The sequence below is a fragment of the Solenopsis invicta genome, chromosome 15, assembly GCF_016802725.1.
Source record: "Solenopsis invicta isolate M01_SB chromosome 15, UNIL_Sinv_3.0, whole genome shotgun sequence".
Taxonomy (NCBI): domain Eukaryota; kingdom Metazoa; phylum Arthropoda; class Insecta; order Hymenoptera; family Formicidae; genus Solenopsis; species Solenopsis invicta.
The window spans coordinates 2,847,856-2,859,821 of record NC_052678.1 but is presented as its reverse complement, the minus strand read 5'-3'; the positions used below and the strand labels follow the sequence as shown (position 1 = coordinate 2,859,821).

The window sequence follows — 11,966 nt, the reverse complement described above, 5'->3', positions numbered from 1 at the left end:
GAGCGGTGCTCGCCGTGATCGTGCCGAAATTTTGATTGGCCCGCTCGGTTCCGCTGCTGCGAGGACAATCGTGGCGAAGAGGGAGAAAAAAAAAAAACCCGAGAGGAATCGTAATCGGTTCGCCGATCGTTCGCGAGTTTCGTTTGCGTTCGCGGAATCACATATGCGATCTCGCGCGTGTGGAACCAGGTAGATCGGGTAGATTCGTCCATGTGTAAATCGATCCTGGAATTTTCATGTGCAAATCTGTGATCGGTTTGGTGCTATAAATTGGAGTGTTCGATATCCTGAATCATTCTGCATAAGGTAAGTCCGTCTTCTATTTGCAAAGAACACCGTAGGAAAGACAAAAGTTTAAAAATTACTAAAGTTTAATAAATATTTATTTGACTGGCACTAATAAAATATTTACTTAATGTAAATATACTCTTTAAATCTCAATTAGTGGATAACCACAATTACCAGTGATATACTTGACTGATAAATCTGTGATTATCTTGATCTAAAAATCAATGACAAGATACTGATAATCATTGAAAAGTTTATTAGTCAGTGTATTAATAAATACACTTATAAACAATAATAAAGACACAATAAATGATAATCGCTGATTACCATCCAGAAAACATCGAGGTCTTGTAGATATCTTCAAGATATTTCTAGAAGATGTTAAGAGACATCCTGAAAGAGGTTTTTAAGATACTCGTCGCATAAGATGTCTTTTAGATTCCTAAAAGATATCTTCAAGACAATATTCAAATGTCTGAAATGATATTTCAAATTGTTGTATAAGATATCTTTTAGATCGCTAAGAGCTGTCTTTTCGCAACTTTTCAAAGAAATGCGTCTCAAGTATGACAAGATATCTTGTAGAAATTTTAAAGATAGTGGCATACTTGGATCTGATGATCAGAATCATTCACTGATAATCAGTGATTCAGCTTTAGAGAGTATATTTATTTAGTGCAAGAACCATTAATTTAAGTATCATTTTTTCTTATAGAGCAAATATTTATGTATCGTAAGTAAACATTTCATTAGTTATTTGAATAAATCTGTACTTTAGTGTTAAAAAGGCCAATGTCCAAAAATTGTCAAATTCGAGTAAATCCCAATACAATAATAGTGGCTCTCATTTAGTGTTCATTAACGTATATAACTCGAATTTGGTAATTTTGACCCTCTTAGCACCAAGGCACAGAAATATTTATTAAAGTTTAGAAATTTTTCTGTCAGCGTATTAATTATGAATTAAGTATTCATTACGCGCATTATTACATTCACCGCGGATATTAACTTTCTCTTTTACAAAAATTATTTATTTCATTCAATGACCAGTGACGCAACATGTCCTGGAAAATAATTCGCAATGTAAATTAAATCTCTGTTATGTTAAATAACATCGCTCTGTGATTAATTAAATGTGATATAATGATAGTTTATCTTTAAAAACATTGATGACAGAGGGCAACAGAGGGCGACTAAAGAACTTTTACACACGGGAGCGCGATAATGTATTTTGTAAATTCTATTAAAAAAAATACCGCAAACCTCTTACTGCCAGCCGTACGTTGCACTCGTTAGCGATACAACGAAACGATTGGTTCGCTAACAAAGAGACGACGGGGCGATAAATACAATTACGTTGCGGTCGTCGCAGCAACGAGCAAATATAATACGCTGCACGCGTTAATTCGTTGAAATTGCAAAAACACGCGTTATTACAGTTTCTACCCTTTTCGGACGCCGCTGCCCGCTCATTTTGTTATCACGTTAAATATGACAGGCGCATTCTCGCGCGAACGTCACGTTCCATACCGATTTACGTGAGCTTCGCGACGCCCCAAACACCGTTAGAAGATATAAAGTATGCATGAGGTCGGAAAAGCGGTATCAGCTGTCGCTGTAAAGTTTCGCCGTGTTTTGAAGACGTACATTTTCGCTGTTGCACGTCGCAGCTCAAGACGCAGCTCAGTCTGTCCGATAAGACGTCGCGGCTTGACGAGGTGCTTAATAAGAGAGGTTTATATTCAGGTGTGTTTGATGACGATCCTCTACATTGAAAAACAAACGTGACTTGATTTTTTTTCTCTTCACCGAGAAAAAATTATTGGATACTTGTGATTATAATTGCATGATAAAATCATCATGGTGAGAAGTTCCATTTTTATGTTCTTACTGCTATAATGTCAGTAATAAATAAATTTATGCTAAATAGTTCTATCAAGTATTAATAAAAATTTTTCTATAAATTATGATAATTTCAAATATTAAAGTAGATATTATTGGCAATAATAAATATTTTTATATAGTGCATAAATAAATACAATCACAATTATAATGAACATTTAGTTATAACTATTCTTTTAATTTTTTATTCACTTGTTTAGTAGCGATAGTAATTACAGTTATAACTGGCATAATTATAACAATTATAAATATAGTTAGCACTTAAAATAATTGTGAATTATAATTAAATTACAGTAATTGCAACTAATTCTAATGAGCTACACTGTAGAAAAAACTTATTTGACTACATTTTTCAACCTTATTAATTTTCTTCAGTGTAAGTATTTATATGTATTTAATTTTAATACATAAATACTTTACTGCAAAAATTTATTTAATTTGAAAAATTTGCTCAAGTTAAATACTTTTTCTTGGATATATAAGCATACTGGGAGAAAAAAATGATTGCAGATGTTATAATTCATAATTATTTTCAGTGCTAATCATATATTTGTAATTGTTTTGTTTTACTATAATTATGATGGCATTTATTACATAAAAATATTTCTGTTTATTTAAATGTCCATATCTTGATATTTTACTATATTATATTTGAAGTTATCATCATTTACAGTAAAACTTAACAATCGGTAGAACTATAAAAATAAGATTATTGTTATTAACATTATAGCAGTGATATTTGATATCTACTCATATAGCATCAATTGTTTCAGAGAGCTTTCAGAAAGGTTTCAACCTTTCACATTTTATGTGTACACTTCTGAAAGGATTCTGCAAAATGTCACATAAAATGTTGCAACAGAAGTGTTTCTAAAACCTAATTTTAAAATCTAGTTTTTAGAAATCTAATTTTCAAATTGGAGTTTTTAAAATTGTATATTTTCTGTTTGGGTATGTTAACATACAAGCGAAAATTTTTTAAGTCCCACTCTCACGATGTGTTATTTTCGTAGATTGGACGAGTGAATATTTTCGAAGTCCGCTTGTTCTCTGTGTGTCCTAAGTTTATGTGGTGGGAATGCAAGACTGTTACGCAAATAAAATATTGTTTTATATGTATTATTCATTTGTTTTCAGAATATTTGAAAAAATTATTTATATTTATTATTATGTTAATCAGATTGCAAATAATGAATAAAAACGTAAAACAAACATACTAATTATAATTTATGTATCATTTTTATTGTAACTTTTTAATTCTTGTATAATTTTATAAATATGTTAAATTTAAACGATATTTCTAAAGTATTTTAAATTAAAAAAAATTTACTTCAAAAAATGTTTAAATTTATTATATTCAAAGGAAAAATCTTTGAAAAATTTCAATGCTGTATGGGTATAAAAATGCTACCCATAATTATTTTTAATTATCATGCAACTATAGTCACAAATATTAATCACTTTTTTCTTAGCGTAGTTATATTGTTCCGTTTATAAAGTCCTTTCTTTTGTATGTAATTATAGTTTCAATTTATATTATTATTATAAATTATTATTATATATTATTATTAATTATAATATATTATTATTTATATTTACTTTTAAAAATTCAATATTTAACACACACTTTTTTGTCAGATGCTTATTCGGCATTACGGTTTATTCGTGTTAATTTTTATCACTTTTACAAGTATACAACATTTATTAAATAACTAATAGTTTTCTGATAATTGGGAATATTTTCGTCGTCATGATCAAGATCGATATTTAATAAGCAAATCTCCTTCAAAATGGCAATAGCGCGGCGGATCCTCATGTTCATACAATGCATACAGGTTTGATGCTTCGTTCTACCTCTCTTCTATTATCCCAAGCCCCACATTTATTCTTATTTTTTCTTCTCAATTTTTTCTTATGATTAAACAGCACATTTAAAGGAGCACGTTAATTCTACGGTATTTTAGTACACTGAGAAAATAAATTGCTAAAACTTAACTAGATTCTTCAACTCGATTAAAGTTCACTTAATTGAAATCTTCTTCAGGCCAAGTTATTTATATACTTAAGTACATAAATACTCGAACTGAAGAAATTTTTAATCAAGTTGACAATTTTTTCTTCAGGTTAACATGTTTTTTCTCAGTGTATGAGAACTGTTAAAGGGTTTCGATGGTTCCTACGATGCCGAGGGGACACTTGAACTAGTTCCAGAGGACACACGCGAAATACATTCACGGGCACGATTGACACATAATTCATTCGTGTCGTTAATGTCACGATCGATTTGGGCGTTGCTGGCATCGCATCGGTTGCACGCCCGACTCTCGACGGTTATCGTGACGGTGGATTATCGCGCGTGACAGCGTTAACGAAGCGACGAGGATGGAAGAAACGATGAACGAGACTACCGAGAGATCTCGTAATTATGTTCGCTTATACGGGCGCGCGCCCGAGTCTCGGGATGCACGCGAGAAATTACGAGAGCACACGCCAATATAAGGTCTTTGACCTTAACGGAACAAGGAAAAGGAGAGGGGGGGCAAAGGGGGATAAAGGGGGAGGGGGAGGGCACTTAAATCAGCGGTATTGGATTTGTGTCTGGGACTGGGAAAATAGCACTCTTGGAAAATGAATATCTATTTTGGTTGTTGAAGCGACGCAGTCAGTCGTACTCCGACGGATAGTCCGCCGTCAAGTGGATTTAAGGTTATTGAACTTGTTCATTGATCCCTCTCGATGCACCGGCACCATCCAACCATCGCGCCACGACCGCCGCGAAACCCACCACCGCCACCGGCCGCCCCTCTACGGTTCCGCGCGCGCCGGCTCCGGCGACCCTCTTCGCACCTGCGACGACGCTTCTCGACTCTTGACGCGTAAAAACGTACGCTGCGTTAATCCGCCCCGGAATTGTCGTTAATATTCCGATTCGCTCGACGATTACGCAACGATCTGCGCGGCACACGTGTTCAATTCGCGGATCGACCTTTCAACCCCTGCGTTGAATGATTAATGGTGCATCTTAAATTAACGACGCTCTCTCGGCCTCGGGCGAATTGTTCAAATTTTATTTCTACCACAGTGTCGATCGTGTCGTTAATTTCATCTCCCGATCTAATTCGGGAACTTCCCGGGGCAACGACCGTAATACGTGAAAAATACTCCGTTTTCATCAAGATCCTTGGACGCGATTTATAACGTCCTGGACCGTCGCGAAGCGCGCGGTATTATTTATCCGCGCGGTTCACAATTCGTGGACTTTATGGCGGCATTAAATATTTATTGAGAGACGAAAGTTGCACGACGTCCCGACGTCGACGCAGTGTCTCGCAGTTTGTACATCTGACGATGGCCCGGCAACGGCTTATTTTTTTTTACTTTTATATTTTTGTAACTTTTTCTATCGCTATCTCTCTATAAGCGCTATAATATTCCTAGAATATTACACGAATATTATTAAAAATTAAAATAAAATTAAAATATTAAGATATTCCGCGAATGTATTCTTTAATATTACAAGAATATTATATTAATTTTATATGTCCGCTCTGTATAATATTTGTGGTATATTATTTGAATATCCGTGGAATATTATAAAAATGTTCTACAAATATTTTTTTTTTTCAAAAATTAATGTGAATTATTATGCATAAAATATATAATAATTATTACATTTAAAAGCTAATAATTTAAAATATTATTTACTCTTAATACAATATTCATATAATATTCTTATAATATTATCAAGAGTAGATATATAATTTTTATTAATATTAAATAATATTTTGTTTAAGATTCTCTCTTGCTTACAGATCAAACAGTTTTAGAATAGTTGTAAAGTGTCTCGGTGAAATTTTGAGGTACACGTAGCGTATTTGTTTGCGTATGTTTCCAAATAACGTCAAGATATTCCAAATGATACATGCGCGGTTCACGCGCGAACGGTGCATTTCGTCCATGCGCTTTTCCCGCAGCACGTCCTGTCATGTGCACAACGACGTTTTCCATACGGACTTTTCAAACGGTGAATCGCGCGGGACACAAAGGTGCGTTTTTTTAGTTTACGTAGTGCGCGCACAACGAACGGCGCACACGTATTCCGAGCGAGCGCGCGTTATCTAAAAATTGTACGCTATTAAAGGTAACAAATTGTCTAACTTATATTCGGGATCAAGCAGACGCTCGTTATTCTTCTTTATCCGGAGAACATAAATATGTACACGGAAAGAACGGTTTTGCTGACAAAAAAATTTAGCGACACAGTAAAAAGTTTTGTGTTAAACTTTTTACGCATTTTAAATCCATTCAAATTTTTGTGTTAGTTTAGTACAAGATAAGTATTATAAAAAATATAAAAATTTTGAAATAACTTAGAAGCAAATTGTGGAAGCGTACACGAAAAGAACGGTTTTGTTGAAGTATCCAATAATTTAGCTGGATGCATATCTGAAAATAATTTTATTAGGTCATTAAAATTATGTTGGATCATTCAAACTGGTTGGAATGTCAAAACTTTTTGCAGCATTGCTTGAACATGTGTTCAAATTATTTTGATGGTCGAATAAAATTATTTTCGAATTCGTATCTAAATATTTAGATATTTTAGTGAAATTTTTCTATCCTTTCTTCAGTAAAATTAACATTTGTAATATAAATTGTAAATTAACATGTATACTTTATTTTTTCGAGAATTTACAAACACATATTTTGAAATTATCAGCATTATTTTATTTCTGTTATTCGTTCACTTATTCGTAAATTGTGTTATTTTAATACTAAGAAATGTGAAAAGACTGCAGAGAAAATTGGAGATCTCGACACGCAGCAAAGCGCACAATAAGAACTGATCGAGGAAGGAAACAAGGAAATAGATATAAACAGTGCTATATAAGAAAAGTAACTCAATTTTTTATAAGAAAATTTTGTTTTAAAGTTCACACGTCTTACATGTCTCATAGCTTCTATTAAAATTTTTATGTTAATTTAACACAAGATGAATTTTTGTTAGAAAATAACACCAACATGCAAAACATTATCGCAAGAAACGTAATATTTTGACAATTGGAAACAAACTGTAGAAGCATACTTTTCAGAAAAATGACATTTACAATATTTTTAATTAACGTGTAAAATTTCTTCACTTATCTTAGGACTTATGTCTTCAAATTACATTATTTTTATTTATTTGTTCACTTAGCCAAAAAATTGTTTTATTTTAACACTGATTGTGAGAAATGTGAAGAGATTTAAGAGAAAACTGGAGACCTCGACAGCAAAGCCAGCAATAAGAACTGATCGAGAAGGATAACAAGAAAGTAGAAGTCATATAAACAATGCTATATATAAAAAATGAATCAATTTATCACAAGTACAAACTTTTGCGTTAAAATTCAAATATTTTATATGTTTTTTTATGTTAGTTTAACATAAGATAAATTAGCGTTAGAAAACAACACTCTAATATTGTGCACAAAATTTTCACAATAAATGGAACGCTACGATTGGAAGCAAATTGTGGAAACATGTTTTTTTTCAGTGCGATTAACATTTATAATATGTTAAATTATCATGTACAATTTATTTGTTCTAAAACTTATAAGTTTTAACATTATGTACATTTTCTTATTTTTCATTCATCTACTTATAAATCGTGTTATTTTAATACTCAAAAATGTTAAACATTAATTTAAAAATATACGAATAATATAATAAAATCACGTTATGCTAAATTAACACTTGGGTATCTCAAAAATTCCAAAATTTTAATAAGGACCGATTTTAACAGTATAAAATGCATTTTTTTATTATGTAGACACAGTTTTGAAAATAATTATATTAGCCTTCCAAATAACTTACACTGAACGCTCAATCTGGTTACTGAAATGTAAAAATTTCTTGCAACATTATCTTCACATTGAAGCGTCGTACATAATAATTTTGATGAACTAACTATAACTATTTTCATAATCTACATGTACTCTAAATTTTACATACTTCAGCAAAACTATTCTTTTCACCTACCGATATGTTGTAATTTAAATAAACACATCGTTGTAAACGCAACGCGCCGTCATTGGCGGACGATCGCAAAAAGAGCACGTATTTTATCTCTCGATCGACGACGCGCAGATGGGCGACAGTGCTTTGTCGGATTAAAGCCGTACATTGTTGCAAATCGCGCGTCAGCTTTTCCATCGGCGCTACTAACCATTCGCGAGGGGGAGGAAAATCGTATCGCGTTGCAGATGGAAAAGTTGTCGAATTATCCCGGGGACAATTTTGGGAGGAAAGGGGGCGGGAGAAAAGGAAGGAAAAAAAGGGAACGCTTTTGGATGACGTTCCTCCGTTCCCGCTCGCTCAATTGATCTCGCCCGAAACGCGAAAATTGAATCCTCCGAGCCAGCGACAGGTACTCGATATGTACGAAGCGGAGCACGGCTAATGGCCACGTTCGCCGACGCTCGCGCGTCTCGGCGGGCTTGACGGGGGAGAAAAGTGTTCTTACATCAGTAATCTCGTCTCGATATATCGACCTCGCACGCTTTCCCGACTTCTCCACGTCGCTGACGGCGATACGCTCGACGTGCCGCCGCGACCCGATTTTTAAAAAGTCAAAAGCCACGCGCCCACGATCGGCCTGAATTTCGCACTGAAGGATGCCATTTTCTCGCGTCGCCGGCAACGATTCGGTTCTCTAACTCTTAGCTAAGCGGGCGAAAGCACGGATGATAAAAGAGAAATAATAATAAAGTCTAGATAAAGTCTAGCTATTACTAAGCTCGAATTAGTTTTGATTATTCAGTTGATATAAATATAATAGTTAGTAATTGTTTGATTATTATTATTACGTTTGCTACTAATTACTAAGAATTACAGGAAAAAATAAATTGGGCGATTTAGCAAAGTTCGCTTCGCAAAGGAGATTCGACTGTCTAACGAAGAAATTACGTTCGAAAGTAGTTATCAATATGCTCATTAAACAAATTCTTTGCTGTAACGAAAATTGCTAATCTCATGAGTTATCTTCATTACAGTAGCAAAAATATACGCCGTGTTAGCTATATAGTGCTTTGCTAAAAATTTTGATCCATAAGTTCACGGAAAGAACAATTTTACTGAAATACAAATCTGAATATAATTATGTTAAATTATTTAAATTGTATTGGACGTTTAACTTGGTTACTAGAATGTCAAAACTTTTTGCAGCAGTATTATCATGCTTACAGAATGTTTTACAGAAAAATTTTGATAATCCAACATAAAATTATTTTTTCTGTGTTCGATTGATTTTCACAAAAAATTGGCTGGCTGTGATAACGAATTTGTTGTGCTAGTGTAACAAATATGATTAGTTAATTATACTTTTCGTTAATTATATTTGTAAAATATTTTGTGTAAAGTTACACCTACTATAGTGAGTAATTTTGAGATCCACTATAATAATTATAAATTTCCACGCGTTTGTAAATTTACAATGTACAAGAGTAAAAATAATTTCGTAATTTGTAATTAAACAGATTGCAGAAGTAAATTTGCAATATATATGGAAAATTATACAAATGATAATGAACAAATATGTTTTGCAATTGTATTATTATATATTCAAATATTGTCGCTCTATCATGTTGTAAACAATAGAATGACTACTGTGTGCCCCTCTTCCACCGTACACAGTGCTGGGAAGAACAGAATTTTCACTCGTGCACGGTGAACGTTGATCGCATTATATTTCACAGCGATATATGGAATATTATTGTTGTATTATGTAATGTTACAAAAATTTAAATAATTACATATAATATTTAAAATATTCTATTATGTACGTAATTTTCCGTATAAAATAATTAAGATCTATTTAAATCAATAAAAGAAAATCTAATTTCTTGTAAAATTACACAACTTTTTTTTATATTTGCAAAGCTAATCGGGTATAATTTTTATATCAATTATGTGTAAATTTACTGAATTTTTTTACAGTGCATATTAATTAAGCATTATTTGAAATTATTTTGAAAGTTTGATTATTATTAGGAAACTCTGTTTTAATCTGCGTTTAATACACTGAAAAAAGTGAATAACCTCTAAAGATTAAGTTAGATAATTTGCTTATTAACCAAATATTTAATTGGCATTGTTTCACTCAACATCTGGTAGCTATTACCAAACTTTGCTAACAATTATAAAAAAAATTGAAGCACAAATCGTTTTCGATATCTGCTGAAAAATTAGAACGTAAATAAATGCAAAAATAAATTTCTTAAAATAACTATGAATCTCACTGATTTAGCAGATCTATAATTATAACTAACATTCGCTAAAATTGCACACAGCAAATTTATTAATACAACTCTGCGAAAATCAATTGAATATATACAGATTTAAATTTTTAATAAAACATACTAGCTAAGATGCCGCATATTTTTGCTGCTATAATAAAGAAAAACTTGTTATATTAGCGATTTTCATTGTAGCGAAGAATTTATTGCTTTGACAATTTATTCATTGCTTTGAAACATTATTTCTCTGTTGAATTATCAGATCTCGTTAGTTATAAATGTCGAACTCGCGCAGCAAGCAAGCTATAGATTTGCTGAATCAGTCAGTCTATTTTTTTCTGAACAAAGAACGGATAAATAATTTATTAGAGCGCATCAATATATACAAGAACGGTGTGAGAGGATATTATTGCATCTAAAAATGACGCCGATATATATATATATTTCCTTGAAAGTTTCTTGGAGATTGAGATATCAGTCGATGTACTCACCGTGTTAGATTACCGCGCTTAAATAGGTCAACGTGAGAAGACAATGTTCGCCAAGCGGAAACTGATTCAATTTGTCTCGGACGAGGGATACTTACGAAACAAGTCATCGCGGGATGACTTTGAGTTTCAGTGAGTTAGGAAGTTTGCGGCAGATTAATATGCAGGGTATACCAAAATATTTAATATTACTAGTATCGCAAAGAGCTCTTTGTTGCATTATTGTCCCATATAAGGACTGCTGTCTTCTTGCAGTTTTTTTGTGCTTTATGTACGTGAGTATCAGTGACAGAAAGAACAATTTTGCTGAAATACAGATTTGAAAATAATTATGTTGAACCATTTAAAAAATATGTATGTTTAATTTAGCTGCTAGAATGTCAAAACTGTTTGTAGCAACATTATTATAATATGCTTTGACATTTTGCATAATTATTTTATGGACAACATAAAATTATTTTCTGATCTGTATCTAGTTAAATTTTTAGATCCTGCAGTAAAATTGTTCTTTCCGTGTAATGCTATTACACGGTTTATTTTGTTTGTTTAATTATCTTAATAAACATTACATTAATTTAATTATATTCCTTGTACCGCGTTGACACCAAAGGCTATTTTATTTCTTATTTAATTTATTATCTCAAAGCCTGATTTATTTTTTTTTTTAATTTTAATTAAATATGATAAAATTACATCAGCACATTGTTTATAAATGCAACCACGGACAAAAATTAATTAAAGAGAATGTTTTATAATAATTGAGAGGAAGAGAAAGAGAGAATAAAGAATAATAACGAATAATTTCGAAAAACAATTTATGATAGTATAATCACTAAAATATCAATAAAAATATTAAACGTTTTACTGACAGCCTGCGAAGGAAGTAAATGGCCTTGTTCGATGAACTAAGCAGATTCGTCTCGTGCTACTAAATTGACCTGTCGCTCCAAACGTAAATTATTGCCACGCACGAGTCAATTCGCGGTACGCTTGTGGCGAGCCGTCTGTCAAA

The 11,966-nt window shown here is 32.4% G+C and overlaps 1 protein-coding gene across 1 annotated transcript in view; it reads left to right on the top strand.

Moving 5' to 3' along the window:
* LOC105200666 overlaps positions 1-11,966 on the top strand; it is a 352,642-nt gene continuing 340,676 nt past the window's right edge. Inside the window, exon 1 of the mRNA XM_026137093.2 lies at positions 1-306. The gene's annotated coding sequence lies outside the window, so the exon portion shown is untranslated. The remainder of the gene's footprint in view (positions 307-11,966) is intronic.